Source organism: Scyliorhinus canicula, chromosome 1, assembly GCF_902713615.1.
Source record: "Scyliorhinus canicula chromosome 1, sScyCan1.1, whole genome shotgun sequence".
Classification (NCBI taxonomy): domain Eukaryota; kingdom Metazoa; phylum Chordata; class Chondrichthyes; order Carcharhiniformes; family Scyliorhinidae; genus Scyliorhinus; species Scyliorhinus canicula.
The window spans coordinates 281520593-281541136 of NC_052146.1; the positions used below are offsets into that span (position 1 = coordinate 281520593).

The window sequence follows — 20544 nt, forward strand, 5'->3', positions numbered from 1 at the left end:
AGAAATAGATTTCCGTAGCACATGGGTTTGATGCAAGATTAACAGAGGTTTATTGAATAGGTCTTCACTGTACAAGGTTTGGTGTTAGATGAGAGAAAAACCCTGCAAAGTAGCCAATGATGCCTTGTAAGTCACATGATTCCATTTTTAAAGAGACATTGCACACAATTACAGTAACCCACATAGTAACAGAGGATTATTATGTCAGAGCAATCATAATCTCATTGAATGGCAGAACAGACTCAATGGGCTGAATAGCCCAACTCTGCTCCTACGTCTATGGTCCTACATGTAGTTGGACGGGGAAAAGGTGTGCACAAGGGAAGAAATCCTCTTTAAATGAACATTGTTGTTACGAAACGTGAGGCATAACAATTTGGAGACATCTCATCTGGAACCATAACAAATTGGGGGAATGGCCACAGCGAAAACTTTCAGGGAAAGCTCACAAAGTTTACTCCCTCTTGCCTGTGGAAAATGCCATGGACTATGAGGCAGCAGAAAGGGATATTTTAAATGCATATCAGTTAGTGCTAGAGATGTCCCACCAGAAATTCTGTACACTCAGGAAATGGCTGACCAGACGTACCTGGAGTTTGAAAGACCAGTGAGCTTGTACCACTAAAATGGAAGCCACTTACGAAAATCTCCGTGAAATAATTCTCCTTGTGGAGTTTTCAAATTCCATACCCTCCCCACTAAGGACAAACCCAGAGTAACAGCCAGCACTTTTATTGGCCACACTTCCATAGAGAGGTTTTTCAGAACCAGCCACACCTGCCATGTTGTGGGAAAGCCCCAACCTGCAATAAGACCTGCGCCTATAATTCCCATGCTGGCTTCTGGGGAACCATTCAGCAAAGTGTTAGTGAATTGTGTGGTACCACCAGCCCCCAAAAACAGTGATTATACCATACTGCCACAAGCACCCCCATGACTGGGATAAAGGACTAAGTTTCATTCTGTTCACAACTGGGGACTCATCAATGACTCCATCGGTTTTGCTCTGTTTCAGTTAGTTTACAGGCACCAAGTGCGAGGTCCACTGAAACTAATCAAGGAGAGGTTTTTGGAACAAACAAAGGACGTCTCCGTGTTAGACTGTGTAACCATGTTCTGAGAACCAATCATGAGAACCTGTGATGTGGCCTGAGAACACTTGAGAATCTCCCATACAGCTATGAGAAAACATGCAGCTAAACATGCCAAGGCCCAAACATTTCAACCACGAGACTATGTGTTGGTGCTCCTACCAATACGAGCTGAACCCTTAAAATCCTGGTTCAGTGGCCTATACTGAGTAGCAAAGAGACTCGGGGAAGTAAACTATCTAATTGAGATCCTAGATTGGGGTAAAAGCAAAGGCTGTGTCATGTCAACATGATAAAGCAATATTACAGCTGAGAAAGGGACACGCAGTCCCATTGCCAACAATCTGTCCCATTGCCACTAACATGGAGGATGAGGGTAGCAATGGAGATAAATTAGAGAGAGATGTGGCTGAGGTGCACATTGAATTCCTGACTACCTGGCTAGCCAATAATAATAACAATTCATTGTGTCATAAGTAAGCTTATATTAACACTGCAATGAAGTTATTGTGAAAACACAGTGATACTAGCGAACTTAGCCTCCTTATTCACCCACCTCGGTGCAGATCAGCGAGGAGACTTGACTAGGCTTCTTACTGCATTTAAACTACACTTGATCAACTAGTCCGGAGAGAACGGAATATCACAATTTTTCTCCAGACAGATACACTTCAAAGGAAGAGATGCGATGCAAAAACTAAACTTTAATCTCTTGTGGTGATAATGGGAGGCTGATTACCATCTCAGCAGACACAATCCCCTGTGATAGATATGATGTTAGTTGAAGGAACGTGGGTTATGGAATGAAATATATATTTGTGTGTTTCCCCTTCCAGGAATACACATGAAAAGGTGTTAAAAACCAACTGCAATGCTGGCCTGTTGGTGCTAGTTTTGGTGTTTGAGTTTTATTGTGCTCAATTATTGTTGTGTGAAGGTCACAGCTAGAGAACGTCCACTAGGCATTCCTGTGCTTGTAGGTAAAATAAAGTCTCCCTCTTTGATTGCAGCAAGCAAGTCACAAGTTAGCAAAGCCACAGTCAAATAGGAAACAGGACATCTTCTCTCAGCTAGCCCACAGACAAGCCAAATATTGATTAGTATATCCTTTTAAACTTTTAATTTTGGACACACTTCACATTTCTAATCTGTGTGTATGCATGTTTGGTTTTATTACTGTCTACTTGAATTTATTTACCAATAAACTCACCTTTTCTTTAACTCAAGCGGGCCTGGTTAAATTGGTTGTTTAAAACATAACTAGATTTGGATTGGGAAAATGCAACCAAAACGGAAGGATTCCTTGTTTAATTAACTTTTCTGTGACTAGGTAAAGGGGTTTAATAAAGAAGGGGAGCTAATTCCTCACTTTACACCCAGGGTCTAACAATTTGGGGGTATGTCAATCAGATACATGACAAATTTGGGTACCTCACATGACATGCAAGGTATGAATAGGAAAGAGTAGTTGTACATGATAGCGTAACTGTGAGGGAGGGAGAAATCATTAAAAATAGATTGGCTATATAGGAGATAACAGTCATACGTGACAGGGTAACAATGGAGGAACAGCCATACATGGTAGAGTAACTACATAAGAGCGAGCAGTCATACCTGATAGAGTAACATATGGGAGAGAGGTCATACATGATAGAACCATAAAATTTCTACAATGCAGAAGGAGGCCATTTGGCCCATCAAGTTTACACTGACCCTCTGATAGAGCACGCCACCTAAACTCGTCCCCTGCCCTATCCCCGTACCCCATCTAACCTACATATCTTCGGACCCTAAGCGGCAATTTAGCATGGCCAATCCACCTAACCTGCACATTATTGGACTGACTGTGGAAGGAAACTGGAGCATCCAGAGGAAACCCACGCAGACACGGGAGAATGTGCAAACACCACACAGTCATCAAAGGGCTAAATTGAACCCAAATCTCTGGAATTGAGAGGCAGCAGTGCTAACCATGTTGCTAGAACAAATATCGGAGTGGATGGCCAAACAGTCGTACATGACATATTAACTGTAGGAAAAATCAATCATATATGGTCAAGTAACTATATTGGAGAGAACAGTTGTGCATGATAGAGTAACATTATAGTATGATGAATGTAGAAAATTGTTATACAGTATATCATATTTTATACTTTGTTGTAGTAATGCTATTAAAAATCCTGGTTTAAAAACATGCAGGCAGTATATCTGCTAAAGCTGTGATTGAGGAGTCGTAAAGGTGAGGTGATCTGATTTTAACCATTTACTTCTTTACATATAGATGGCTAATGGAATATTGTTTATAGAAATGAGATTCCCTGGGTGTAGAGAATTAATAAGGGATAATGTTTAGTTTGAGGCACACAGCTCAGGGGACATCTTAGTAGGTTACAGATGATGTAATTAATGGGAGGAGCAAGATCTGTCTGCAGTTTTGGCATGTTTTCCCATAGGATTTGAGTCTGACAAGACAGAAGGAATTTCAGGTTGTTCCTGAAAGGGTTTCTCTCCAAAGGTCTACACAGAGACCAACAAGTAACCAAGTAACCCTGGTTGTTAACTTTATTTATGAGTGGATTTTGAACTGTATAGGGTTGCTTCATTGGAACATATATAGTCGCAGGTGTTGATAATTATTTAAAGTTTTTCCTTTTATTTAAGAACTATTTAACTATCAATTGTAAAACTATTTCTTTCATGTTAATCTGGTTAATTCTATGTTTAAATTAAGGTGTATTTTAACATAAAAGTTACCAATTGGTCAGATTCTCCTTGGGTGAAGAATCCTTTTGTCACAGTTTTACAAATTGCAACATTTTGGGGTGTGTCCAATATCCTAACAAAAATTGCAATCTTGTCTGGTATCCTAACAACAGAGGAGGACAGCATACATGATAGAGTAACTATAGGAGATATGATTCATAGATGATACAGTAACTATATAGGAGAGAACAGTTATGCATGATAGAGTCACTATGTCAGACAGAGCAATCATATACAATAAACCATCATTTATTATAAAGAAACTGTAGAGGAGAGAGCAATCATAAATGTGTTCAAGGAATGATATAGGAGAGTGCAGACATACATGATAGTGTTACTACATATGAGAGAGCAGTCATAAATTATAGCATAACTATATAGGAGAAACTGCCATGCATGACAGAGTTACTGTATAGGAGAGAACTGTCATACATGATAGAGTAAGTATATAGGAGTGAACTGTCATACACGATAGAGTAAGTATATAGGTGAGAACTGTCATACATGATAGAGTAACTATATAGAAGAAAAATATCATACATGATGTTTGATTTGATTTGATTTATTGTCACATGTACCGAAGTACAGTGAAAAGTATTTTTCTGCGGCCGAGGGAACATACACAGTACATACATAGTAGACAAAAGAATAATCAACAGAGAACATGACAAATGGTGCATCGACAAACAGTGATTGGTTACAGTGCGGAACAAGAGGCCAAACAAAGCAAACAAAGCAAATACATGAGCAAGAGCAGCATAGGGCATCGTAAATAGCGTGCTTACAGCGAACAGATCAGTCCAAGGGGGAGTCGTTGAGGAGTCTTGTGGCTGTAGGGAAAAAGCTGTTTCTATGTCTGGATGTGCGAGTCTTCAGACTTCTTACCTTCTGCCTGATGGAAGGGTCAGGTAACAGGCAATGCCTGGGTGGGAGGGGTCTCTGATAATGCTGTCTGCCTTCCTGAGGCAGCGGGAGGTGTATACAGAATCACTGTGGGGGTGGCAAGCTTGTGTGATGCGCTGGGCTGAGTTCACCACACATCTGCAGTTTCTTACGATCTTGGACCGAGCAGTTGCCAGACCAGGCTGTGTTTCTGGATAGGATGCTCTCTACCGCACATCTGGAGAAGTTTGTGAGAGTCGATGCAGACATGCCAAATTTCTTTAGCTTCCGTGGGAAATAGAGATGTTGTTGGGCTTTCTTGACTGTTGCATCAACGTGAGTGGACCAGGACAGACTGTTGGTGATGGTGATCCCCAGGAACTGAAAGCTCATCTCCACTTCGGAGCCATTAAGACGGAGTCTGTGTCGTGCTACGCTTCCTGAAATCAATGATCAGTTCCTTGGCCTTTCCAACATTTAGAGAGAGGCTGTTCTCGGTACACCATGCAACCAAGTGATTTATCTCCCTCCTGTAGTCTGATTCGTCGTTGTTTGAGATACGGCCCACCACAGTCGTGTCACCCGCAAACTTATAGATTGTGTTTGAGTTGAATCTTGCCACACAGTCATGTATGTATAGGGAGTATGGTAGAGGACTGGGCACACATCCTTGCTCCGGTGTTGATGACTAGTGTGGAGGAGGTGCTGTTGCCTATCCTGACAGATATAGGAGAGACCTGTCATACATGATAGAGTAACTATATAGGAGTGAACTGCCAAACCTGATAGAGTAACTATGTAGGAGTAAACTGTCATACATGATAGAGTCATTATATTGGAGTGAACTGTCTTAGATGGTAGAGTCACTGTAAAGGAGAGAACTGTCATGCATGACAGTGTAACTATATAGGAGTGAACTGTCATACATGATAGAGTAATTATACAGTAATCTATGTGTAACACTTAATGAATTCCCCCTTTTACTGTTCCAATTCAAAACCAAAATCCCGTAAACCAAAATCCCCTTTTTAAGAGCATGGCCCAGCACTCTGTATTCTCATTTGAATAAGACGGGCTTTCCCTGAGTTTCTGACCCCGTCTCATCAGCAGGTTTAAACCCTTCCAGAAAGCAACCTATATATTTTCAATTGCCAAAGCATGTAGCTATAATCAATATTTGTTTTTACTGGAACAGAAATTTAAAATGAAATTAGAGAGAGAGAGACAGGCCAAAGCACTTCTGTTCTCTGTCTGAGTCCACAGCAGCCAAAACTGAAAGCAAATGCAAAAACAGCTCACAGAGCCACAGCTCAGCTCCACCCAGACAATGATATCACTGAAGCCATGTAATAAGACAAAAACCTTTCTTAAAGGCACACTCCCATGACATGTGATGGAGTAAGTATATAGAAGTGAACTGTCATACATGATAGATTAACTATACAGGAGTGAACTGCATACACAACATAGTCACTATAGAGGAGAGAACTGTCATACATGATAGAGAAACTATACCTTCATATATGATAGAGAAACTATATAGGAGAGAAATGTCATACATGATAGAGTAACTGTGTAGGAGAGAACTGTCATATATGATAGAGTAACTATATAGGAGAGAACGGTAGCATTGTGGATAGCACAATCCCTTCACAGCTCCAGGGTCCCAGGTTCGATTCTGGCTTGGGTCACTGTCTGTGCGGAGTCTGCACATCCTCCCCGTGTGTGGGTGGGTTTCCTCCGGGTGCTCCGGTTTCCTCCCACAGTCACAAAGATGTGCAGGTTAGGTGGATTGGCCATAATAAATCGCCCTTGGTGTCCAAAATTGCCCTTAGTGTTGGGTGGGGTTACTGGGTTATGGGGATGGGGTGGAGGTGTTGACCTTGGGTAGGGTGCTCTTTCCAAGAGCCGGTGCAGACTCGATGGGCCAAATGGCCTCCTTCTGCACTGTAAATTCTATGAATCTATGATAGAGTAACTATGTAGGAGAGAACTATCATACATGATACCATACAGAAGAGAACTGAGAAAGAGTAACTATATAGGAGAGAACTGTTCTGCATGATATAGTAATTATGTAAGAGACAACGATCATACATGATAGAGTAACTATATAGGAGTGAAATTTCAGACATGAAAGAGCAGCTATATAGGAGAGAATTTTAATACACAATAAAGTCACTGTATTGGAGAGAATTGTCATACATGATAGAGTAACTATATAGGAGCGAATTTTCATATATGATAGAGTAATTCAACAAGAGAGAACTATCATATATGATAGAGTAAATATATAGGAGCGAACTATCATACATGACAGAGTAACTATATAGGAGTGACCTGTCATACATGATAGAGAAATTATATCAGAGAGAACTATCATACATGATAGCGTCACTGTATAAGAGTGACCTGTCATACATGATAGAGTAATTATATATGAGAGAACTATCATACATGACAGAGTAACTATATAGGAGTGAACTGTCATACATGGTAAAGTAATTGTATAAGAGAGAACTATATATGATAGAGTAATTTATATAGGAGAGAACTGTCATACATGATAGATTAAACATACAGGAGAGAACTATCATACATGACAGCTCCAGGGTCCCAGGTTCAATTCCCGGCTGGGTCACTGTCTGTGCGGAGTCTGCACGTCCTCCCCCTGTGTGCGTGGGTTTCCTCCGGGTGCTCCGGTTTCCTCCCACAGTCCAAAGATGTGCGGGTTAGGTGGATTGGCCATGCTAAATTGCCCGTAGTGTCCTAATAAAAGTAAGGTTAAGGGGGGGGGGGGGGGTTGTTGGGTTACGGGTATAGGGTGGATACGTGGGTTTGAGTAGGGTGATCATGGCTCGGCACAACATTGAGGGCCGAAGGGCCTGTTCTGTGCTGTACTGTCCTATGTTCTATGACAGAGTAACTATATAGGAGAGAAACGTCATACATGATAGAGTAACTATCAGAGAGGATGCGCGTGTAGAGGGGAAGAAATCACACACAGCTTTCATATGGGAGGAAGCAGTCACATAGAGAACAACTGAGAAGTGATAGTAAAGGATGGAGTTAAATGTGAGGTCGAAGCAGTCCCCATGATAGGAAGGAACAGTCATACAGAATAGCGCACTCACACAGGAGAGAGGCTACATCGGGCAGAGCAGTGAGTGATGGTAACCATGCAGAAGAGAACAATATTATAGAAGAATGTTACCAAGTACGAAACAGCCAATTAGAAAGGGGAGCAGTGGCAAAGAAGAGGGGTAACAGAGCGAACAGGCAAATGGGGGTCGGGGTGGGTGGGAGATGGCCACAATACATCAACGCGATGAGTAAAAATTACAAGAGAATGATGAGAAAAAGGGCCCACTTGTGTCCTCCGAGGACCTCCTTAGATCACGCTGATAGACAAATTTGTGTTTATTCCTTTTTAAGTGCAGCACTTCACCAACAAGCCTCCAAAGCGACGTGAACCAGATAGTCGCGTGTTCTACCAGTTAACAAAAGTGATCGTTTTTAATCTTCCACAGATAGTTCGTCAAAAGAAAAACTCTCATGGGGAGCCTCGGAGCCGCTTGTGCCAGTACTGACAGAGGCCAGGACAGAGTCATTAAATAGCCTTCTTGGCACAGCGGTCAGACTGGCCCCTGTCAGCATCTCACACAAGTGGCTCGGCTATTGGGGAAGGGAAAACAGCACACAGACCGAGACAGAGAGATAGAGATAGAGAGACAGAGATAGAGAGAGAGAGAGGGAAGAGCTTCTTTTGCAAACTCCCTATTCCCGGGGTCTGAATTTACAAAATTGCCAGAGTGAATTGGACACGAGGTAGCTACTTTGGAATACAGTTTCTGTGTAGGATCACCGTTTCCTTTGCCCCCGCCTTTCTGCTCCACATTTAGAAGGAATGCTTTGTCAGTTGGAGGAGTAAACTGCAGCACCCCCCCCCCCCCCCCCCCCCCCGCTAGCTTGTCCAACTTAAAGCAGCGTCGCCCTTGATAAGATGCAGGATTTCAATCTTCGCTCTCCTTCCATTTGTTGAAAGATTTTAAACACTCGGGCACTTAGGCCGGGACATGACATGAATGTGAGATAAATCAAACCCGCCTCCACTTGCTTTGCTAAAAGAATCGTCAGAAGAATACAGTAAGAAGTCTTACAAAACCAGGTTAAAGTCCAACATGTTTGTGTCAAACACTAGCTTTCGGAGCACAGCTCCTTCCTCAGGTGAATGAAGAGGTATGTTCCAGAAACATATATATAGACAAATTCAAAGATGCCAGACAATGCTTAGAATGCGAGCATTTGCAGATAATTAAATCTTAACAGATCCAAAGATAGGGGTAACCCCAGGTTAAAGAGGTGTGAATTGTCTCAAGCCAGGACAGTTGGTAGGATTTCACAAGCACAGGCCAGATGGTGGGGGATGAATGTAATGCGACATGAATCCAAGGTCCGGTTGAGGCCACACTCATGCGTGCGGAACTTGGCTATAAGTTTCTGCTCGGCAATTCTGTGTTATCGCACGTCCTGAAGGCCGTCTTGGCTGAATGCCCTTGACTGCTGAAGTGTTTTCCGACTGGAAGGGAACATTCCTGCCTGGTGATTGTCCATTCATTCATTGTCGCAGCATCTGCATGGTCTCGCCAATGTACCACGCTTCGGGGCACCCTTCAAACAACTGCGCAAGCTCAAACAAACCATTGTTTGCAGCAAACTACCCAGCCTACGGTACATACTCGCGTGACTCGGCCAACGTTGTCTACCTCATACACTGCAGGAAAGGATGTCCCGAAGCATGGTACATTGGCGAGACCATGCAGACGCTGCGACAACGAATGAATGGACATCGCGCGACAATCACCAGGCTGGAATGTTCCCTTCCAGTCGGGGAACACTTCAGCAGTCAAGGGCATTCAGCCTCTGAACTTTGTGTAAGTGTTCTCCAAGGCGGCCTTCAGGACATGCGATAACGTAGAATCGCCGAGTAGAAACTTATAGCCAAGTTCCGCACACATGAGTGCGGCCTCAACTGAGACCTGGGATTCATGTCGCATTACATTCATCCCCCACCATCTGGCCTGGGCTTCCAAAATCCTACCAACTGTCCTGGCTAGAGACAATTCACACCTCTTTAACCTGGGGTTACCCCAATCTTTGGATCTGTAAAAATTGAATTACTCACATTCTAAGCATTGTCTGGCATCTTTGAATTTGTCTATATATATATGTTTCTGGAACCTACCTCTTCATTCACCTGAGGAAGGAGCAGTGCTCCGAAAGCTAGTGTTTGAAACAAACATGTTGGACTTTAACCTGGTGCTGTAAGACGTCTTACTGTGCTCACCCCAGTCCAACACCGGCACCTCCACGTCAGAAGAATACTTTCATTACAAAATGCAACCATAAAAACAGACATTTCAGGGATAGGCGGTTGACATCAGTTCCCTTCACATCACACAGCAGACGTGGAGCAAATCCGTGCGCAACTCTGAGACTTAAAAATGATAATTTCTCTCCATTTTAAGTTAAGTCGGACAATAATAAATATATCAGTTCTAATGAGCACGTGATTCAGCCCCCAAATGGCTCAATGTCCGTGTGATTTATATTGAATTACTGTTAATTGTGAACATGCACCTATTTGGACCCAGCTGGCTCCGTCCAACTCTGTAGCATCGCGGTGTGCAATGTACTGGGATTGCGGGGAGAGCTCGCCACGGCCCACTGTGCCAACTCGAATCCCTCCCAACCTCAGCCCTGCCATCCTGGCAGCATTGCTGACTTGGGGCAGTCGGCCAGCCCATTCTGAGGCACAGTGTGACCCGGTGGAGAGGAGTCTGAGACACCTCTGTCCAAATCTCTTCATCCAGCCCGCGCTGATGTGATGTGAGAATCTTCCCCCAGCTCGCTGCTGGCCCTGGCAGGATTGCCATGCCCCTGTCTCACCCGACCCTGCCAGGTGATGTGTGCGCCCATGGTGTGGGCGAGGCACAGCGGAGACACTGTTGCCCGGCAACCAGCTTAGCTCATCCATGTGGACGGCTTGACGTCCAGACTAAAAGTTAAAAGTCAGTTTCACTACCATCCCGAACCTGGAACCGAACCCCCCCCCCCCCCCCAAAAAAAAAGTCAGATAATCATTTTCTATTCTGCTACCGAGGGGATTACTTCAAAAACGTTGGTTTGCTAATTAGACATTGCACCCCTCTCCAGAACATTGTGATAAATAAGTGTCCCGTTTTTTCAATGTAGACATTTTCTGAGTACGGCCCCCTTCGGGCAGGTATCCAGTCAAGAGTTGGTGGTGTTTGCAAAGTCTGCCTGCAGCCATTCTGTGTCACTGTGTGAGCCTAGACTGGCAAGTGGGGGGGATATCTGTGTGGTGTTATTGTGGTGGCATGTGGGATTGGCTGTGCCAATCCAGCGGGCGTGTCGCCCCCCGGCGGTGCCACCCTGTGAGTTCTTGCCTGGTGCAGACGGGGTGAAGGAGGTTCCCTCCGCGGCACCGTGGGCCGTGGCTTGTGTGTAATATTAGTCAGAGGAGCGTGTGATTTGTGTTTTTTTGCTTTTGGGCTGAGTGTGTGATCACAGCCAATCCGAGCCCCACATCCTGATAACATCCACATGCAGAGTCTCGGATCAGTCAGAAGTGAGGCTGAACGGCGCTAAGTGTCCAACTCTCTCCACCTCGACTACTGCCGGTTGGTGCACGCAAGAGAACTCAGCCCTCCCAGACCACCGGGCAAGCTCACTCCCGAACAGCCCCCACGGCTCAGCAGACAGCCCAAGACGACCCACAGCAAAACTTACGACGGGGCAGCACCTCTGCTGTGCAGGTAAGGACCATTAACAGAATTGAGATGAGCGATCTCAGGGGGAGATGGATTCTGCCAACGTTAACAGGATCAGATCCCCCTGTGCTCTCATGCTGCTTATTGCTACAGGCTCCAGTCAGTGAAATACTATTTTAAGCAGGATGCTGAGAGACACAACTTTCAGAAGACAAATTGTTTTTTAATGACCTTGCTTATTTTGACCAGAGAAAGACACTCTCTGTCTCTCTCACTCTCTGTCTCTCACTCTGTCTCTCGAACACTTAACTTGCTATGAATGCACTCTGGAGGGGTGGAAACTTAATGAAGCGGTCCACTTTCTCCCACACACATCTTACACTCCTAACGTGTGCCGCGCCTCTTCCAACTATTTCCATTTCGATTCTCCCGGGGTCTTCCAAGTGGCGTCTTCATAATGTGTGAAATCGGATCAGTAAATGATTGTTCCCAACTGACTTCGGCCGGATAAAGTTTGAAGGGGCTCGGGTGTCCGCGGTTAATCCGCAGCAGCCTCTCTCCACAATTTATCGAACTTTTATTATTTTAAATCAGCGGTCTGGTGCGAATCCTGCATTTGTGTGTTGTCCTGGATGAGGGCGGTGTGATGACATTCCGCAGGGACAATCCCACAACCCGGACCGTGTTCTTTTCCTTGTTGTTGTTGCTGTCATTGTTCCTAACACTGTGGCAGCCGGCAAAACATTGGAAGTGGGTCACGCGTTGCTTAAATGCTGCGTTCCCACAGTTCAGAAGAAATTGGGGAATCGCCGAGAGGGGGGAGTGAGTTATCTTTGGAACCGAGTGCCCTGCGTGACGGTACTTGATAGCACTCCCGGCGTGGGCTCGGCAACATCCCTGTCCCTGCCCAGCTCCCAATAATAAAGCAAACACCTCCCATTACACTCGCTTTGCTGAGAAATACTCATTCCCCAGAGCGGATCTGTCTCAAACTCCTGTCAAAACCTTCACAAAGTAAACAGTAAGACTCCTATCAAGTCTGTACCGCCAGAGGAGCGATGCTTAGAAAAGTTAAGTTCGAAAGGAGATTGAAAAGATGGAAACAGATATCTCGGGATTGCTCCTTATCCAGCCAGGTTGCCGCAGCAGTTATACCCCCCCCCCCCCCAAATACCTTCCCATGTTTATTTGATAAATCCCCCATCTCCCCCACACTCTCTGTCTCTCTCACTCTCTGTCTCACTGTCTCTCTCACTCTCTGTCTCACTCTCTGTCTCTCTCACTCTCTGTCTCGCTCTCTGTCTCTCACTCTCGGTCTCTCACTCTCTGTCTCTCTCACTTTGTCTCTCGCTCTCTGTCTCTCACTCTCTGTCTCTCTCACTCTGTCTCTCACTCTGCCTTTCACTCTCTGTCTCTCTCACTCTGTCTTTCACTCTTAGTCTCTCTCACTCTGTCTCTCACTCTCTGTCTTACTCTCTGTCTCTCTCACTCTCTGTCTCGCTCTCTGTCTCTCACTCTCTGTCTCTCACTCTCTGTCTCTCACTCTGTCTCTCACTCTCTGTCTCTCACTCTGTCTCACTCTCTGTCTTTCACTCTTTGTCTCTCTCACTCTGTCTCTCACTCTCTGTCTCTCACTGTGTCTCACTCTCTGTCTCTCTCACTCTGTCTCGCTCTCTGTCTCTCACTCTCTGTCTCTCACTCTCTGTCTCTCTCACTCTGTCTCTCGCTCTCTGTCTCTCACTCTCTGTCTCTCTCACTCTGTCTCTCACTCTCTGTCTCTCTCATTCTGTCTCACTCTCTGTCTCTCTCACTCTGTCTCTCACTCTCTGTCTCTCTCACTCTGTCTCACTCTGTCTTTCACTCTCTGTCTCTCTCACTGTCTCGCACTCTGTCTCTCACTCTGTCTCTCACTCTGTGTCTCTCTCGCTCTCTGCCTCTCACTCTCTGTCTCTCACTCTATTTCTCTCTCACCCTCTGTCTCTCACTCTCTCTCTCTCACTCTGTCTCTCTCACTCTCTGTCTCTCTCACTCTGCCTCTCACTCTCTGTCTCTCTCACTCTGTCTCTCTCACTCTCTGTCTCTCACTCTCTGTCTCTCTCACTGTCTCTCACTCTCTGTCTCTCTCACTCTCTGTCTCTCTCACTCTGTCTCTCGGAGTGAAATCCCTCCGCTCCCTGCAACCCAACATCTCTAATTCAAGTGGGGAACTCACTCCCCAGTTGCTGGAATGAATGGCCCCGGTCCCCCGGGTTTAAAGGTGTCAGCCGTGACACCGTCCGCAGCCTGTCCTCGGGGGTCAGGCGGTTGTGTGTTCCAAGTCCGCACTCCAGGGAGGTGCAGACCTGTCAGGGATGCCATCTGTACTTGGAGAGGATATCATGGGCTACCCCTGGTGTTCTATCTAGTCTGACCAATGTTTTACCCCTCAATCAACATCACACTAAGCAGACTCCCTGGTCATTATCGCACTGTTGTGGGAGTTTACTGGGTGTAAACTGGCTGTGGCAATTCCCACACACCACACTTCAAAAGTATTTAATTGGCTGTAAAGCTTCGGGACTTCTGAAAGGCGCTATAAAAACGCAGGTTTTAAAGTGTTGGTCTGGCTGTGAGGCGGTGTTAAACGAGTCACCATGCTGGCACGGGAGGAATTGTAATACACACAGGCTTCCTTCTTACCTCAATAATGCCAGCTTAGACCCAATGACAGGTAAAATAAATCAAGGTTCGCCTGTCCCTGTTCTGGGCTACATCCTATCGCCTGGTTTTATAGTCACGTCCTCAGAATCATGCCTTGGCTCTGTCTCCAGATATCGTGTCCAGCGCAGAGAGAGAGAGAAAGATAGAGAGAAAGACCAAAATCTGGATTTCAAAAGCGACGATGGGGGGAATGTGGGTCTGGGAGGGTGGGGAATGTGGGTCTGGGAGGGTGGGGAATGTGGGTCTGGGAGGTGGCAGAACCTCGCTCCTCACAAACCCCCATTCCCTCTCCATCATCCTGAATTCACCTGGATTCACCAGGATTCACCTGAAGAAGGAGCCGTGCTCCGAAAGCTCGTGTTTGAAACAAACCTGTTGGACTTTAACCTGGTGTTGTAAGACTTCTTACTGTACTCTCCATCATCAGCAGCCTTTGACCGGGAGAGGAGTTTCTCCAAAACCTCCACCAGCTTCGCCAGAGGTTGAAACTACTGGCCCCGAGCCCAGTTGTGATTTGATTTGTCTGAGGGTAAATGGTAACAATTTTAATTTGAATGATTTGAACGTGGGCCGCCCTGAAGCCACGTTCCCCCCCCCCCCCCCCCCCCAACCCGGCCATGAAACCTCCCGGCCAGCGATGAGACCTGAGTGAAGTGCAGTGTTTGGCGGGGTCTCCAAGGTAACAGATGTGTTGTCAGTGCTGTTTTGCCTCAGTAAACCGAGGCTCCAGTCTGCCGTCTCCGTCTCTAAACACAATTATACCCACAGACTGACATATCGATGTTGGAGCGGGCATCTAGTCAGCTTCTCTCTCCTACCTGCAGACACTCTATATATATATAAAATCTGTCCTTGGCTCTTAGTTTCTCACTTTAGCCGATTCGATCAGTTAAGGCGACAGGGTTGATGAAGGCGGCCAAACCTCCCTCTCCCCCCCCCCCCCCCCCCCTCTCTCTCTGCTTTGGGACTCAGTTCTGGGAGGGCCAGCATTGAAATATCAATAACCAGGTTCGATGTGTGTGGGGGGGGGGGGGGGGGGGGATTCCTGACCCTGGCTCTCTCGGGCTGCTCCCGCTTCACTGTCAATGACAGCACTCAAATAATCTCAGCCAGTTCCACGTGTTTTTTTTACTGCGGGAAACCCAGGGATGATTGGCGTTAAACAAATCTAAACTGCGACTCGTCTAAATAACTCCACGTTCTGCCAGGATACAGAGACATGTGGATGTTCCTCGATCGGGCGGCGGGGCATTTGGTTTACAATTTCCGTATTCTGAGATTCAGGGTGAGCTGAACCTTATTTGGATATCCCCCCCCCCCCCCCCCCCATGAGGATCTGGCCAGTTTCTGTGTGGTCAGGGATCACCACCTTTATCTCCAGTGATTCCAGTCCCGGCTCCTGACACAGTCCGTGGCTGGCGCTAGCTGCCCACTCAGTCCCTGCTTTGTCTAACACTCTGAACCCGCGGAACTGCCAATCTCCTTTCAAATGGACACCTTTCTCCTCTTCACATCCAACATTACCGTCCGCGGATAGAAAGCCGCGTTGATGGATAACCGATTTAAAAAAAAGTTTCCGAACATTTTCCTCACGATTCATAAATCCGCTCTGCAACGCGGGGAAGCTTAACACAGCGAACATTAAAATCTCTGGCCACCGTGTCACTTTTCCACAAGAAAATTGAACGTTTGGATGTACACCCTCCCCTCTCTCTCTCCCCCCTCCTCCGCTTTGCAGCTGAGTGGGTCCTTCCCCAGTTGGATTCCTCTCTCTTCCCGGTCTGCGGGCAGAAGCCAGGAGTGGCTTCCCTCAAATGCGTGGCGGGATTTGAGTACAAAAATTAGAAGGTTGAAATTGAGGCTTTGCTTAACCGCGAGCCAGTGGAAGGTCAACCAGCACCCAGCTGCTGGGCGAGTGGCATCGGGGCTGAGTTAGGACACGGGCAGTAGAGGTTTGGATAACTTCAATTTACAATGATCAAACCAGGAGGTAACAAACGCCTGGCTGAGGGCAGCAGCAGCAGATGGACTGAGATGAGGTGGGTTCATCTGATGTCACTGAGGTGCAAATTGGCAGTCTGCGTGGCGGCGCAGGTTTGTGGTTGAGAGATTATCACCTAGTCAAATATGACACCGACATTGAGAGAAGGCTGGCTCAGCATCATTCAGGGAAGGGGTAGAGTTGGTGGGCAGGGCGAGAATAAAAGACAACGCCTTCACTCTTCTCAATATTCAATTGCTCAGTCAGTCCTGAATTTGGAGCAGTCTCACAACATAGAATCCATTGAATCCCCACAGTTCACAATGAGGCCATTCGGCCCATCAGCATCTCTACCGACCCTCTGAAAGAGCACTCTACCTAGCCCCCCCCCCCCCACCCTATCGCCGTAAGCCCACCCTTCACATCTTTGGACACTAAGGGGCGATTTATCACGGCCAATCCACCTAAACTGCATATCTTTGGACTGTGGGAGGAAAATGGAGCACCTGGAGGAAACGTGCGCAGACACGGGGAGAACGTGCAAACTCTACACAGTCACCCAAGGCTGGAACACAGTGTGGGCCCTGGCGCTGTGAGGCAGCACTGTGCGAATGTGCTGCTGTAGAGAAGTCAAGTTAAAGCTGGATACTGTTAGTGTACCTATGCAATGTGATGTGTTTTCAGATGATGTTGCTGAGTAGCAGCATGTAGCCAAAGAAGTAGAAGTATAGTAGAAGGCCTACAGTGCCATTCAGCCCATTGAGTCTGCACTGACCCAGTGAAATAACACCCTGTCCAGACCCATGCCCCTGCACTATCCCCATCATGCCACCTAACCTTTTGGACACTAAGGGGCAATTTAGCATAACCAATCCACCTAACCTACACATCTTTGGAAATGTGGGAGGAAACTGGAGCACCCAGAGGAAATCCACACAGTTACAGGGAGAAGATACAAACTCCCCACAGACCCAAGGCCAGAATTGAACCCGTGTACCTGGTGCTGTGAGGCAGCAGTGCTAACCACTGTGTAACTGTGCCACCGTTTCTTTCGATTCAGTAACTGTTGACTTCATGGGGACGGGACACAAATCACCCTAAGATTTTTCCATATTACAACTCAACTAAACCTCCAGCCAAATGCCCCATCTGGATGTGATTCTACATTTGCCCTTGGATATGGGTGGCCTTGCCAAACCTGGTTGCATTACCCACCCCCGGTTGCTCTACAAAGATGACTTTGGCTTATCAAATGTCATAATGATTGTCTGTGCAATTTATTGACTTCCTCAACTACTTTTAGGGCATTAAGAATTGATCACATTATGTAAACTAATGATAGGAAGGCTATACCTAATAGGGGGTGATAGCTTCCTTTCTCAAAGGATATTAGGAAACCATTGAGCTATTTACAGCAATCTAAAAGCTCTCCTGATGGCTTTATCTTGTGTTAAACAACCAATTCTGAGAACTTAATTTTGCAACTTGCAAAGTAACCTTGATCTCTAGAATCCAGCTGTGTGTAACCAGCACAGTGCCATAAACATCATCATCACTGCAGCATGCTCCTTCAGAAGCTTACTTAGTAAATTGTACGTCTCCATCTCTCACGGACCTCTTCTCCTCACTTTGGAGAAGAACGCTTTATTCTGCGCTCACCTCCAACAGTCATGAATCAGGTGCCTCATGGCATTTCAAAGGTGTGGAGGAAAGATTCTGAGAGCCCTGGTGTTATCTGACCAAATGAATCTGGTCACATGCCCAAACAGCGGTAAATGCGAATTGTACCCCCTAGGGGTGGCTGGGCAGGCATCATTCTGGCCCTAACCATTGGTGACATTGCCAAATGCCAGCAGAAGAAAGCAACATGCCATTGGGCTGTTGTTTCAATTTATGCTCAGTCTGCTTGCAAAACAGTCCCAAATCTCCATTGCATGCTGGGGTATTAGAGTGAGGCAAACACCAGAAAAGCAAACATTTGTTGGGAGCAGGAGATGTGATGACCTTTTGTTCTGTCCCAGGTCCATCATCACCTGGGGGATCAGTAGAATTCTGCATCAAGTTTCCTGAATACTTTAACATGACTCCTGGTAGGTAAACTGATCTCAGATATGTAAACTGCTCCCCTGTCCCACCTGTAACACGCAGACTAAATGACCATCGGAGTAATTCATTGAGTGACTGGAATTCTATTTTTGTTCACTTGACCTGTAAGCCCAAGGTTCGAATTTCCGAGCCAATATTTCAAAGGGCAAGACAAGATATGTGCTTAATATCCCAAACTCTATGGAACATAGGCGCAGTCATAATGCAGCCATGTAGTTTCAAGTGTACACTGGCATGCAGATGGCATTGTAACTCAGGAGGCAGGTCCTGAACACGGTATAATAAGATGAGCAACCTCGAATTTGAAAAATCTCGGTGCAGCACATCGGCAACCCAGGCAAAATTGACTGAGAGTCAGAAGCGCCTCTTAGATATTTAGTCAAGTTATTTTTTTTAAAAGGTTTTTAATATTACGAGAAGATGAATGCTGCTGTCAAGGGCCTCGTAAAATTACAAGAATATCTCACTCAAGAGTGTTTGCAAACACATCAAGAAGTGAATTGCTGAACACACAATGAATTGACATAAATCACATTAAAACATCACTAATGCGTTATTTTTGTACTGAAAATTACATGTCAATTTTTCATGCCTATAAACAAAGCTTTGCAAAACATGTTTTCACAAAGTTGTTGCCCTGTTAAATGACTGGTTGCAGTGACTCTTCGAGGGGTAATAAAATGCACGATTATAAATTTACAGAAAGTGAATCTGGCATGCACTTAACTAACCAATGTACTTCATATAAAAGCATGTGTCTCATGTATTTAAAGTAAGGAGTTTTCATGTAACAAATTAATAGATCAAGTGTGGCTAACCAAGGGGTATAATTGTTCGCGCCTAGTTAACACAACCATTCATTTACAGATGATTCAATAACATGGTGCAGCCCATGACACCAAAATGAATTTACGTTCCAGGGCTCCTGCTTACTTTTGCCTTCATTTTGGGATAGCCTTCATATAACTAACTGGGCAGAGCGATACCCTAGCAAAGTGCGAGATGGTGTTTATGCTTGCTGGGAACATAATGGTAGCCACCCAGCTTTACCTGAATTAAACACTTGGGGAATTTCAGTGATTATAGAGGCATCCGTCTCTGGCTGTCCTGATGTCCAACTGATGTTAGGTTGTGAGGGTGAGTAGTACAGATGATCAGAAAGTAGAGAAAACTGAAGAATAATCACCATTACAGATGAATTTCTCAGATTTTCTCAATTAGAGCTGTGGCTTGTGTGCAAAGGCCCTCTGACATTACTCTGGAGGGTCTATAAGAGTTTGGAACCAAGACTGTAACTCTATAAGAGCAAAGGTCGCAGATGGGCCAATCTCACCACACAACAGTGCAATCCGTAATTTAGAAGTCTGTAAGAAATGTCTTGGATTAAATCAAGGTGCAAAATTTACACAAATATAGTATAAACTCAGCAGGATGGAGTTGATTTCATATTGTGATTGGCTATGAATGGTGTTGAACATCTTTTATGTTAGACATTAATAAACCAGCCTAGCCTAATGGGAGTTTATTAAATACTTGGCAGAAAATCATAGGCAACTGGATGAAAACAGAATAGAGAAAGGCTGGAGCTGTATGTGTGAAACAAACACTTTCGCAGCTTCACATGGACAGAAGGCCATTCTGCAAATCTGAATGATTTCCCATAGCCAGTGGCAGACTCTGTATACACACATGTACACAAAAACATACACATACATGGGTACATACGCACATGTACATACACCTGCACACAAACACTCACGTGCACATGCACAAATACAGACCCTTCATTCTGTCTAATAACAAGTGATGGCTGAGTAATATGCAAATTTATTTATTTTTATCGCGCTAAGCTTGAAAATGAACTCGCCATAGATTTTTATACCCTTGACTAAAAAGTATAAGTGTATATAAATTTAAATATATGTATTTAAACAGGGGCTGCTTAGCACACTGGGCTAAATCACTGGCTTTGAAAGCAGACCAAGCAGGCCAGCAGCACGGTTCGATTCCCGTAACAGCCTCCCCGAACAGGCGCCGGAATGTGGCGACTAGGGGCTTTTCAATAAGCGATTTTCATTTCATTTAATTTTCATGTAGATAAGAGGCAGAAGCAACTGCAACAGAAAAAAGTTTCTCATGAGCCTGACCCTTATGGTTACTGGGTGGGCAACAAGACTGTCAGAAATTAGCCTGTGGCCTCAGACGGTGAGCCAGAGATTTTCCGTAA

At 45.4% G+C, this 20544-nt stretch overlaps 1 protein-coding gene across 3 annotated transcripts in view; it reads left to right on the top strand.

Moving 5' to 3' along the window:
- grem2b (gremlin 2, DAN family BMP antagonist b) overlaps window positions 1-20544 on the top strand; it is a 56803-nt gene that overhangs the window by 28320 nt on the left and 7939 nt on the right. Inside the window, exon 1 of one of the 3 annotated variants that reach the window (XM_038814180.1) lies at window positions 11330-11575. The exons of the other annotated variants lie outside the window; for them this stretch is intronic. The gene's annotated coding sequence lies outside the window, so the exon portion shown is untranslated. Of the gene's footprint in view, window positions 1-11329; window positions 11576-20544 lie in introns of those variants that run through there. 3 annotated transcript variants of the gene reach the window in all.